This window comes from Taudactylus pleione, unplaced genomic scaffold (genome assembly GCF_031769625.1).
Source record: "Taudactylus pleione unplaced genomic scaffold, aTauple2 ptg000021l, whole genome shotgun sequence".
In the NCBI taxonomy this organism is placed as follows: Eukaryota; Metazoa; Chordata; class Amphibia; order Anura; family Myobatrachidae; genus Taudactylus; species Taudactylus pleione.
In genome coordinates this window covers 18,434,963-18,449,506 of record NW_028284423.1, presented here as the reverse complement: position 1 = coordinate 18,449,506, position 14,544 = coordinate 18,434,963, and positions in this window count along the sequence as shown.

The following is a 14,544-nucleotide window of genomic DNA, read 5'->3' as shown; positions in this document are numbered from 1 at the left end:
TATAAATATACATAATTAAAGATATTGTATAAAATTACCCTCAGGCTATGTTTGTAAGGTGAATATAAGACATATGCATTCTGTGTTTAGACTTGGGTCCCATTTCCAAGATATCTCATTATGGTGTGCATATATTCCAAAATACGGAAAAATCTGATATCCATAATATATCTAAAACACTTCTGCTCCCAAACATTTTGGATACAGGAGACTCAAGCTGTATATATATATATATATATATATATATATATATATATATATATCAGAAAACAGATTGATTAGGTCTTGTTTGAAAACTTTCACCACTAAATGCAGACGTCCACACTTTACTTGTCCTTATGTCATTTAGAAAACCTAATACATAAATTATTCAATTGACCTTCCTTTCTCCAATATTATTTTGCCCATTTTAATACAGAGCTTACAACTAAGTACCATTCTGTTTAAACTTCTGCGAGTTGTTGAGTGAGGATATTGCCTATGTTAGCAAGTATGTTAGGACAAATTAGCCTATTTTAACTAGAAGCCATTCTTTTCACGCTTTTAATGAAGGCTAATGCCACACACTAGAATACTTCTCACCTCATTACTACTCATAAAAAGCAATGATCCATTCAAAGCCCATAAGAGATGTAAAAGAGCCCAGCCACTCTCTTTCTGGCACACCAGAAAGAGCCGCCTCTCTCCCCATCCTTTGAAGTTGATCATTAGGATGTTTAGCAGATAAAAGAACTCAAACACTTATCTGCATAATCTCACGTCTGACACACGTTCATGTTTCTCTCTTTTCATTTAATTTCGTGTGGCTGGTGTCTAGCGTCAGTAGTTTGATTGTGATGGTTTAATGTCTGAAATGCAGCTTTCATTTAGCAAGAATAAAGGACATGCTTTAAATAAAGATAAATGGATGTGATGCCGAAGCTCTGCCCGAAACCTCAAATTATACATTTTTACTATTCATGCTTTTTTCCTCTAAATGAGGACTTTGTAATATAACATGTTCTTCCAAGGGCTGTTGTAAACAATGTCATTTTACCCCATAGCATAAACATAAGTAGTCTCGTATGACTGCAGTTGTTATTATATACCAACATTTATTTATGAACCCCCATAATCTGTATCATGGTTAAGGTTTAACACAAGACATAAAGTACAGTAGGTTTATGAATGTATTTATGATTTTGCCACCAGTAAGGTAAGACCTGTATGCAAAGGTGGAGCAGTTGTTTTGTTTGGGCAGCACAGTGGTTAGCATTGCTGCCTCACCATGGGTTTGATTTTTGATGTTTACGTGGGTTTATTCTCTCTCTCCAAAACATGCCGATTAGTTAACTAGTTTCTGACACAATTTTAACCTGTTGAGAGTGTGCTTAACAATTTAAGGAATATAGATTGTAAACACCCCTAGAGAAGTGACTGATTTGAATGATTAAGTGGCAGATGTATCAAACTTGTGAGAGAGATAAAGTGGAGAAGTTGCCCAAGGCATCCAATTAGCAGCTAACTTTCATTTCATATACAGTACTGTGCTAGATAAATAAGAGCTTTAAGCTGGTTGGCAGCTATGGGCAACTTCCTCACTTAGGGGTCTATTTACTAAGCATTGGATGGCGATAAAGTGAATGAAGATAAAGTGCCAACCAACCAGCTCCTAACTGTCATTTTTCAAGCACAGCCTGTGACATGGCAGTTAGGAGCTGATTGGCTGGTACTTTATCTCTGTTCACTTTATCTCCATCTAAGGTTTAGTAAATAGACCCCTTAATCACTTGTGAAGGTTTGATGCATTTCTCCATAAGAGATTTATCAAACCTCCTAAAGAGGGCCAATGGTGGTATTACCCAAAGCAAATAATCCAATTCTAGCTATCATTTTATAGAATGTACTAGATTAATGATAACTAGAATCTGATATCTAGTATTCTGTATAAAGCACTCCGTAACATCTAAACACTATATATATAGGTTAAAAAATAAATAAGAAAACATGTGTCATAGACCTGCATGAATTTTTACTTTGTTGGCCTCCTGTGGCAGAACATGTAAATTCAGCCGTGACCTGATATAGATAATGGTCTGACAGTACTAGCGATGCTGTACAGCTGTGCTGGAGCCGAGCTGCCAATGATAGCCTGTGGTTCCACCTCAGCAGCTGAAATCCCAATCAAACAGTGTTTTCAGCAGCGCAGAAGCTATCGGTTTCCACACACTGTCGGACATGTTAGCTACTGTTAGCTCAAGGTCACAAATGCTCTAACAACAGAAAATAAGGAGGATGCAAAGTAGTACTGATTGCGTGTTACACATCTTAAGCATGCTACTTTCTAACTACCCTGATACCTTTAAAGTTGTCTCTTTTATTGTCACATTAAAAGTCCTATTCGCTACAACAGCACTTGATAGTCAGCAGCAACTATTCATTTTGTTTTATTTGCTGCCCCGATATAATCCTGCAAAGTAGTTAAACCCCAACATTGTAGAGGATTTGGTAAATTAAAATATTTTTAAAACATAATACAAAAAAGATATCATCCTATTTATCAATATTCATTTAATTCAGAAATTTTCATTATTTGGGGGGGGGGTCTAGATTTTTTTGTAAACACCTCCTTTAAAATGTTTTTCAGTTTCTCAGATATGAACCTTTTAGAAAGAAGACACTTCTTCACTAATGAAGGAGGAAATTCAGATAAACTGGATGCTGATAGTCTATGCTCCAATCTACTGTACATAACAAAATATTTACAAACTGTAAAGTCTGGAGGTAATAACTGCACCCTCAGTTTTAAGATCACTTTGGCTATTTTGCTTGTAGGATTGTTGTATAATTGTTTGAGATGTTTGTTAATAAGCAATTAAAGTTATTTTCAGAGTTAGAAAATATCATGTTACTGTTTTTAATGTAACTACAGTGTTTGTGAATTGCTTCCCAAGTGTCAGTATCATTTAAACTTTCTTACTGTCTTTATGAGGTTAAAAAAATAATTTACATTTTTTTTCTCACAACATTGACTTTAGCCATACCAGGTGCATGCTAATATTTTACTAATCACAATGAAAGCATCGTAGGTTTTGTTTTTGGTCAACTGACAAATTTACTATAACAAAAGCTACAGTTGAATAAGTTCTATTTTTCTTAATTTGTTACTCAAATACAGTATTTTGGGACTAACAAATAGAAATATACAACAGTACAGATGTGTCCTCATAAATTGTTGCTCAAGTAACTGGAAAAAGCTCCACGCAACACATCAGGTCCAGGGTTACTCACCCATACCATGCATCTTTCTCCCTCAAAAATTTCATCTTAGGGCCGTATTCAATTAGGGAACGGAGTGTCCAAAGGGTTCTGAAAGAAATCCCCAAATTTTTAGCCAAAAATAGGGATTTTGCATTTTTTGTCTACTGGCCTGGGATGGAGGAAACTTTTCTCCAATTGATTCTCTCCATTTTTGCCTGTTTGCCATTTCCGGCTTTTTTTGGCAAAAAAAGTCAGTTTTTGCCAATGGCAAAAAAGTATGTTTTCACCGCTAATTGAATACGGCCCTTATCCACATGAATAAAACAGCTGGAAGCAACTAAACTACTCTGCTAGATTGCACTGATCAATTAGATGTGCAACATTTGCATATCTGTGTGCAACTGAATCTGAATCTATGCAAGAAGAAAATATAAAGTGGAAAGAGATAAAGTACCAGCCAATCAGCTTCTAACTGTCACTTTACAGGCTGTGGGCTCCATTTATCAATGAGTTATAGAAACTAGGTGTATAAGGACACATCTGTATTTAAAAATCACTGTGGTTAGTAACACTGCTTAACTTAATTGATTATTTATAGCTTATGATATATTATGATTTACCCAGTTTTACCCATCACTTTTAATATTACAGGTCTTGATATTTCATTGACAATTCATTATTATTTTGTTTAATGAAAATAAAAAATGATTTTCTAGTATAGTATAGTATAGTAATATTTGAACAACCGAATTTAAAGGGTTCCGGGTCGAACCGAGTCCGAGTTCAGAATCACTTTAGGGTTCCGGGTCGAACCAAGTCCCAGTTCAGATCTTCCTGCGGTTCGGAACTCGGATTTAAAAACCGCACTCAGGTTTTGTATTGAATGCTAACAGGTCAAAATTATGCAATTTTATCTGTTTATTTATTTATTTAGTTTTAAAAAGTAGAAATACAAAACCAAAACACATGAGAGGGCTTTTGCAAAACCAAAACACGAAAATGAATCCGGATCCAAAAGCAAAACCAAAACACAGGGGTCGGTGCACATATTAAGCTCACCTCTTTGCCCAAATTCTATCTACAAACCCTCAAGACAAGAGTATGAGATGCGCACGACTCTCATTTGCCCATTGCATATGCTCAGCTAAAACTTCACAAGATCCACCCATTTATCCAACATGCTATCTACTAATGAAAATATCATACTAAACCATTTCCAGGGACTCAGAAATGTTGGAATTTAGAATATTGGTTTTTACATTATCTACCATGGACAGAATTAAAAAGCATTTCTGAATTATAATTATAGCGTTGTTATGCTATGAATAATTATGTATTTTAGCCATTTTGCTGTCATAGAACTGTTCATATTTTATACATCAGGGAATATAGAGAATTTCAGATGCTTCTGCTGGACAAATATGGAATTCTATTGGTAGCACTTGATAATACAACATATCCATATACTGTACCCTCTAAAAGTACAATTTCCAAAATTTAGAGGTTAAGCATATTATTTTTTTTTAAAATACCAGTTGTGTGGCACGCTCACTCAGTGAAATGAGTGAAAATATTTACCTTATTCTGTGTTTGGCTGCCGAATGTTGCATATTTCGCAGAACTAATTTAGCATAAGTCTTCCAACTAGAATTCCCAGTCTTACACCAACAACACCACAAATGTGAATGAATTGACACAATCATCAACCCAGTTTATCCAAATTTGGTGTTACAAATACAATGTTGAATGCCATGCAACAGAATGGGGATGCAATAGCGATATTCAAAGACTGTATGGGTGGAATGTTGTATCTTTTTTAAACAACCTGTTCTGCTGTTCCATTTGATTCACATAACAGTTACCAAAATCTGGCCTATATCTATCACTAAGCATTTGACAAGCTTATATCTTTATACAGCTAGTCCACACTATTTCCTGTATTGTTATATTTAGCTTCCCAATGCACAGTGCTGCAGAATACATGATGGTTTCTTACTAAATTATAGTAAAAAGAAAAGATTTGTACAAATGTCCCTATTTTTCATTACGAATATTAAGATCTGTGAGTTTCAATTCATCTTATTGATGTGTGTCTGTACTTAGTCTTATTGTGTATCTTACTATTATCACTTCTATCATTATTACAACTCATTTTATCCTAAAATAGGGCCTGATTTAGAGCCGGACGCTCTTAATCAGGGCATTTTTTTTATGTTGCGGCCTCCTGGCCGCTTGCTAAGCTGTGGGTGACCACCCACAGCTTTTGCGAGCGGCCAGGTGATGGTCGCGACCATCAGGGCTTGCGACAAGACCCTTGGGGTAGGGTCTCATCCGTCGCAAGCCCCAGAGAGCTTCCTGCCTTAACAGAGCCGGAAGCTGTCCACTGACATCACTGGTGATGTCAGTGGTGCCTCCCACAAACGGCAGGCGTTCCTTCGGGAATGCCTCCGTTTGTGTAGCCACACCCACTCCCCGCCTACAAAACGAGGCGAGCTGTCAATCAACATCGACAACCGCCTCTTTTGTAGTGAGTCCCGGAGCGAGAGAATTTCTCTCTCGTTCCGGGGCTTGCGCATGCACGCGCCACGCATGTGCAGTACCCCACCATCGACCCGCTTGCGAGCGTTATGCGCTCGCGAGCTGGCCTGAATCAGGCCCATTATGCTTGATGCAGCTTCATTCATATCTTAAAAAATACATGACAGTATGGGGATATTGGGGCTTTACTGCTTAATTTCAAGGGTCACATTTGTGTTTATATATTGCTAATGCTTATGTGCCATTTTGATAGTGGCTGAGAGCTAGCCATAGGGCATGCAAACATACTATGGCTAGCCCACATTCACCAAGTAGTACCAAATGTCATTCTGATTCCTCACATCATACAGCTCCTCCAAACAAAAGGAGAAAAGCTTTGCTCCCCCTTGCAGTCACAGCTACCTGGTGTGCTAACCCATGTGCTTCCCTAAGACATGCAGAATAGTGCACTAAAGGGAAAATTACAAAAAATGAAAATAAAAGGATAAGCGCAATTTGTGCCTGTGTCACTGAGGATGGAGCACAATATTTTATATTTTTAGCAGAACCTTTGACACATGTGGTTAGTTTAAGAGACCGGAATAGGAGTGGCACTCATGTCTTAAAATAATATGGGAAGAGCCAAGAGGGAGGCCAAGGTGGGAGGTACAGAGGGCCATGGCATCATAAATAACATCATACATGCCCCGGAGAGCCCATTTCCCAGAATCGAGGAGGATGGTCTACTCTTTTGTGAGTCTGGGTGAGCTCCCAACAATTTGTGAGACATTCCAGGGCAGTAGGCAAGTATGTATAAAGCATGCATACAGGAATGCCTCATGGGTGATATTCTCTGACCAATTCAAGTTTGTCTGTATATTCATCAGTGATTCATTGCCAGACTAATTAACAGTTTATTTTTCTGAAACATGTACTAATTTCTGGTGTTTACTTCATACACCCAATAGACAGACAGACAGCGACAGACAGATAGATAGATAGAAAGATAGATAGATAGATAGATAGATAGATAGATGGGGCAGCACAGACGGTGTAATGGTTAGCATTACTGCCTCACAGCACGGAGGTCGTGGGTTTAATTCCCACTACGGCCCTAACTGTGTGGGGTTTGCATATTCTCCCTGTGCTTGCGTGGGTTTCCTCTGGGTGCTCCGGTTTCCTCCCACACTCCAAAAATATACTGGTAGGTTAATTGGCTCCCAACACAAATTACCCCTAGTGTATGTGTGTGAGCATGTGATAGGGAACTTATATTGTAAGCTCCACTGGGGCAGGGACTGATGTGAATGGACAAATATTCTCGGTAACGCGCTGCGGAATATGTGTGCGCTATATAAATAACTGGTGATAGAGAGATAGAAAGATAGATAGATGGGAATAATCAGCTCTTTAGACATATTAATGTGACTGAATCACCAGGGAAACAGGAAATAAGTGAAGCACCTGCCTGGAATTTGTTAGGTTCTGTACAGATGTATTACAGCTGCACCTGCACATATGAGGGGGAGGAGGACAGTTTCACTGAAGGAGAAAGTAACAATTTTATTTAAACCAGATTGATAGGGAACAGATCTCCTTAGAATTATGAACTGTTACAAAACATCTTGTCTATTTTTAAGATAGATCATAAATCAGTCCCTAAGTAATGGACAAAGATGACACCATTAGTGGGAATTTAAGTATAGCTGCAGGATTTCAATTTCAGAAAAACAAGCTTCAGAAAAGCCATAGAGTAGGAACTGAGCTGCAATAACTGAAAAATGTGCAGAATCGTTGGTGGGGGTCTGTATCCCTAGTGCTTCTTTTGGCAGCCACAGCACTTGGAGAGGGTTTTATAGGGAAGGTTTGCGGTAGATTAAATCAGTTGCATAAAAGTCAAAAAAGTGTTTTGTTACTCTAAAAGTAAAATTATATAAATAAGAACAACAAATTATTGCATAACTAATTTCCCCAGTGAAACAAATCAAACAGTGACTGTTTAGGGTCATCCCACTTTTACTCTCTCAGTTTTATTGCTGTTATCCATGGACTGCTTGTAGTCTTCTTATCACTTTCTAGCTAGCTAGACAGGAAATTGGAAAGTCCTCGTCACATGTTCTGCCAAAACTGCTTTAATGTCAAGTCAACACTATTCTTTATTTCCTAAAGATGGAAAAACTCCAATCAAATTAGCACTGAAATCAGCATTGAATTTCTAAATGAATGGATCATTTTCTATAATATATTTATACATTTCCGACATGAAATAGACTAAGCCACTATGCCTTTATGCAGCAAAGGAAAATAATAATTATGAATATTTATTTATTGACAGTTATATAATGCACATATTAGGCAGTGCTTTGCAGAGAACATTGGTAGTCATTCACATTGGTTCCTGCCCCAGTGGAGCTTGCAATCTATATTCCCTATCACATGGACACACACATACACACTGTGGTTCACTTTTTGTCATAAGCCAATGAACTATCCATATGATTTTGGAGTGTGGGAGGAAACCTATGCAAAAACAATGAGAACATAGAAAATCCTCAAAGATACGGCAATAGTCAGGAACTGAACTCATGTGAGGCAATAATGCTAACCACTATGCCAGCTACCCTGACCAATTCTTTATCTATATAACTCCATTCTCTTAATGAGACACAGAGCCCAGAAGTGGAGGCAGCCATCTTGGGCACACTCAACTGCCATTCTACATTTACATCAGTCTAGGGGACTACTAAATTTAAAAAACAATTTGATAATAGTAAAGGATTTTCCCTGCGCTTTGGAGAATAAGCAGTAGCCATTAGCTCAGGTACAGCTCTGCGGTTTTCAGTAAGTTTCTTAAACTGGCTATACATCGGAACTTTACCGTTCCAACCAGTCAACTAGTTGGCTAGTTGCAACGATAATCGGTCAGTGTGTGGGAGAAAACGATAATCGGTTGTTTGCTCCCACACACCAAAATATGGTAAAAACAGTCGGTCCAACTAGTTGGAAGAATCAAACATGTTGATTTTTCCCAACTATTTGCCTGATAACACTACTCAACAAAATTAAAACATTCTCTGCATCTGGCATGTGAATATGGGGCCTATTCATCATACCTACAATATCGAGGGAGGTAATTAGGTTTAGAACTCTCATTGAGTCCTACCTAATTACCGGAGGAATTTATCAATCCTCCTCCCTATAACTATCTATTCCAAAAAGCTGTCATTTTTGCGATGACAGCTTTTCGGGAAATAGATAGTTTTCCCTGTCTGCTCTAACTTACCGCAGCTGGAATCCGTGCTGTGCATGTGCTGTTACAATGGTAAACCCAGCGCATGCGCAGCACTACTTACAGCCCCAACCCCCCACTCCCCCCTCTGCTCACCTCCCCCCGTCCCGCACTTACCTGCCCGCTGCAGCGCCTCCGGCTCTGTCCTGCTGGTCTGTCATGTGGTCTTCCAGCAGCACACAGTTTAGTTTTTTTTTTCTCTAAACTTTATTGTGTTCTGCTGGTAGAACACAATGTCAGCATTGCATATGGAGCCAGAAGACGCATCAGAGCGCCGGAGGAAGACTCCAGGGGACCTGCAAAATACATGATTTTGGGAATTTGATGAATACCATAATTTCCATATCCCCATACTAATGTATGAGGAGTGTGGAAATTAACGCAGGGGGACTTAGCAAGGAGATATCAGTGATATCTCCTGTGCTAAGTGGCTTCATGAATACTAAAATAATGTTATTTAAGGAAAATGTCCTTAAAAACGTTATTTTAGTGTTGATGAATAGGCCCCTATGTGTTTTCACCTAATTTAGGGATGCTGAATTCAGTGGAACACTCAGATTGTCTCTATCACGTCACATTTATTAGATACACACTAGTAACAATAGTGGTAATAGCTAAATCTGAAAAAAAGAAAGATAACTGAAAATTGTAATTAATCTCTATTGAATTTAAATATTCTCAATGTACTCATTTATATATTACTAATAAAACTACAGAAACGCTTAACAATCCAAATTAGCCATAATGTAATTGTCAATAAAAGATAAAATGTAAAGTCACTTTGCTTTAGGGAAATAGGATGTTGACGCTTCCCGTTTGTACAGTTTCTCATTGGTCTCTCTAAAAAGGAACCAGCAGTAGTCCCCATCATTTCAGGGTCCCAGTATCCTTAGTAGTGATGCTCTATTGTCAGAATGTCTTGGTGAAATAGTTACCCCTGTTAATTATTTTCATTACCCAGGTTGTCAGTGAAAAAGTCTGGATGGTAATGTAAAAAGTGAATTTTAAGTGACATTCTACAGCCCATATTCTTGTAGTTGTCAAAAAGCTCATTCACAATGGACACGTATTTGGCCTCTTTTCTGTTCCCTAAATATTCACACATAGCAGCCTTGAAAGTGAACCAAGCAGCAGACTCAATTTCCTGCAATTTAGTGTTAAATATTTAATTAGCAAGCAATTTCCTTATTTGGGTGCCAACAAATATGCCTTATTTTACTGTAGGATTGCTTTTCTTAACATTGAAAACTTCAGGTGGCTGAAAGCCTGACCTTCTTTATCCAGAGCTTTCACAAAATTCTTTATTAGGCCCAACTTAATGTGAAGTGGAAGTAAATGATTAAATGCGTCTCAACCAATGCAGTGTACGTGACATTTTGCTCTATGGCCACTTCTTTGCAGTCTAGTGATTTTTAGTGTCTATGGTGTCCCATAAATGTAGGAAACAGCAGTACTTTGTGAATCCACCATGTCAACCTAACCTAACCTAAGTCAAAACAACAAAGATTTCATCCATGATCCTTATACTTGATTCCCTCCAACAACACAGCCATACTTTCATAAGTTTCTTTCATGTCCACTGCATAGGCCAAAGGCACTATGTTCCCATTATGGAGTAACAATGCTTTGTGGCATTAGCTCATGCTATACCATTGAGGTAGCAAACTTACTTTTAACCATTCAGTCAGATTAGTAGTGCAGGTTATCCAAGAAATATGGGGTGCCAAGATTTTATCCTGGCCACCAAGAGCACAGTCAAAGTACATTTTATAAGATTTCTTTATCAAGGCCCCAATATGATTTCTTTGACTTTTTGTGTGAACTTACTGCATACATAACAAAAGTTATAAGGAAGGTTTACACATACATGATTTTAGCAACTGCCATTACTTACAAAGTGACATTCATATGCACAAAATGTACACATGAAGATATGAAATGACGAATACAAGAAAAGATACCACTGATATAAAATGGAGAAATGAAACCAAATGTAAATTTGCCACTTGCACTGGTCACTGCAAGTGGTTTGAAGCCACATATCTCCTTATGGTGATCAGCCATCAGCCAGAGTGCTGGGACACAGAGATGGAGGCTCCATCACAAACCAGCCCACTGTAAGAACACCCCCTCCCCTCTAGTTACTAATGATCAGCATACAGTTCAGGGAGCTTCCTGCATACTTTCCCCTCTGCACGCCGGTCGAGAGCTAGGACAGGAGCCAGCAAGCAGCATGGTATCCAGTGCTAAAAAGGAAGATTCTGCCCCAGAGTCAGCACATGGAGGAGAATGATTAAGATGAGGAAGGGAATTCTGATGACATAGAGGATGAAGAGTCTGTGCAGGATGTGTACCCCATAGTGCAGAAAGAAGGAAGTCTTGCTGAGCACTTACTGTGATTAAATAGTTTAATTTTTTAATTTACATTTTTCAAAATATCTAAAAAATCTTACGTGATATCACATTTGTGATTGTCTATTTGGATTTTATAAATTGATATGTACATATATATTTATCACAGATGCAAAATGGCTGGTCTAGTATAGGGGAAACATTGAAAACGTTCCCGCCAACTGAATGATAAGTAGGCGGACACTGGTCGGCAGTGTCCGCCTACTTTTGTCGCAATCATCTCTTATGACAGGTACCGCTGCTGCTGCTTCGTCCATCATGGACCGGGCACCACTAGGACAGACGGAGTCTGTTGAAATCCACGGACTGCAGTATATAAGTGTGTTCTTTAATATACTTCAACCAGTTGCCAACAAAGTGTTCTAATTAGGCTAGTTAAGGACCTGCTCACCCTAGCGGGTAATGAGATTAAAACATTATCTCTTTCTGGAACACTGAATGGATGACAGTGGGATGGTCAGAGTGTAGTATTTTAATGTATGTGCCCCAGTCATTGCACACCCATCTATCCAGACACAGACAATGTGAAACTTAGCCAACTATCCAGAAAATGCCATTCCAAATTCATCTTGGTGGTCACCGCTGTCCCACACCCACCATGCTTACCTGGGGCTGTTTGTCAGTACAGGATCCCTGGCAGAGGCAGGAGGAGGATGAGGATCAGTGCTGCTGCTGAGGAATGGGTGACTGCAGCTGCACATGGTGTATCCTGTTATATAAGTTTTGTACTTATATACATTGTTTACAAATAAATTGAGTATTGATTTCCTTAAATATTTCTCTCATTAAAGTATCCGCCCTTAACGGCAATCACAGCAGTGAAAACAAGGGCCAACTTTTCTAAAGTTTCAGCTCCGATTGCAGCCCTACTTGTGGCAACTCCCAAAGGTGATTTTGGCTTTTTACTTGCACATCTTGAACACACCTGTCCAGACGATTCCAAAGTTCAATTGGATTGCAATCTGGACTCTGGGGTGGCCAAACCATGTTCTTCAGCACTTTTTGTTGTTATTTTGACTGAACATACTTTTGGCAAAGACTTGAGGTATGTTTTGGGTTGTCATCTTGCTGTAGTGTTAAACCAGGACCAATAAGACAGGTGCTGGAAGGGGTGGCATGGCACATCAGGATGTTGTGTTAGTTTGGGAGTCCATGATTCCTTTGATTTTTTATGAAGTCTCTAATCGTGCCACCTCTGAAACATCCAGACCATAATGGAACCTCTTCCAATTCTTGACTGTGGGCTGAATGCAAACAGGAAGCATGTGCTTACCTGTTGCATGAGAAACGAACTTGCGCCTATTGACCCTAAACACCTCAAACTTCTTCTGTGAAAAGAACCTTTTTCCAAAGACTAGTACACAAATTTTCTGGACCAAATTTTTAATACATTAGGCAGTCGAAGGAAATTACTGTAGCTACAGTTTGCACAGGTACAAAATTCCTGCAAACCCATGACATTGGAAGGATAGAAAAAAAAGCATTTGATAAAATCTGAAACTACAGAAAAGTATCTTCTGACAATTTTGTACAGTAAAACATGTTTGGTGATCATGACAATTGTATTGTTACTTTGTTTTTGTACCCTTTAGTATGTGTTGGTGGTAAGTATCTATATTATTATATGTGTTAGCCTTCTGTATAAATTAAAATTAAAGCTGGCATTTACTAAGAATGATTACCTAATTAAGCAGCTCTTGCAGAACTCAATGCTGAATAAGCTGTATGACCTGTACCTCAAGGCTGGGGCAGATTTTCAATAAACGATTGTTTGACATGCAGCTGGCATTTGTTGATCATATGGGGAGTGGTTTAGGGTTTACAGTGAATAATAATAATATTTATATAGTACTTTTCTCTCAATAGGATCAAAATGATTTATATTTACAACACAAGATACAAAATAAAAAATAAGATCAACAGAAAAGGAAAATAAGCATTTGGGTTGGTTTTTTAAGGAACAAAATGACATTAGTGAAATGCTTGAGTAACTAGGTTAGTCTTGAGTTTGATTCCAAAAGGATTCTAGATTGGAGGCCTCTCAAATTGAGAGGAAGCGAGTTCCATAGAGTTGGAACCGTAAAGCTAAAAGCTCAACTCAAGATTAATTAAGGGACATTCTAGGTTCTGCTAATAGTCCTTCAACTATACTGCAGTAAGTGAGGGGGGCAGTAAAGAAGGCAGTAAGGAATCAGAAGCTGTATCAGGTAGATTGGATCATAAGCTCTTACGAGCAGGGCCATCTACCCTCTTGTGCTTCTCTCTACTTTAGTTTCATCTACTTCTTACTCACCACTAGGGCACCTAACACTTGGTTGCTTATGCTCTGTTGCTTATCTGGGTGTTATGGTCGCTAATGTAGCAATATATATTATCCATGTCCTGGTCCTGTATTGTATTGTTCTGTAAGTCGCTTGTCTACAACTTGTTTATGTACTTTGTAAGGCGCTGTGGAACATTTGTGGCTCTATATAAATAAATAATAATAATAATCATGGTTAGGGGCTTTGAAAGTCAGTAAGCCAATCTTGAAATAGATTTGCCATTTTATAGGCAGTCAGTAAAGGGAGTAGAGAATGGGAGTTATGTGGCTGGAATGTGGCTGGATAGTTAACAGCCTGGCAGCTGCATTTTGTTCCAGCTGCAAGTGGTGCAATTCTTTTACCGGGAGACCCAGGTAGATGGCATTGCAGTAATCTAAGCTTGATTAAACAAATGCATGTATGACTTTGGGCAGATATTTTGAGGCAATTAAGTGCTTGATTCTGGTTAGGTCCTGCAGATTAAAGACTGAGGATTTGATTGTGGCTCAAACCACAGCCAAGACAACACCTAGATCCTGCACATGATCAGTGTTTTGTAATTCTGAACCCCCAAGCGTAAGTCCAGTTGGTTGGCTAAGCTGCACTATTATTGTTTGATGGTGAGCTCCTATCATATGGACCTGTTTTATCAGGCTTTAGTAGCAGCCAACTGGCACTCATCCACTCCTGGGAGCTCAGCTACAGTATACAGCTATTTAGGGTTGGTATTAGGTTCTAGGTACCCAAAGTAAAGTACAGGTATAATTGTGTATCATCTGCCTA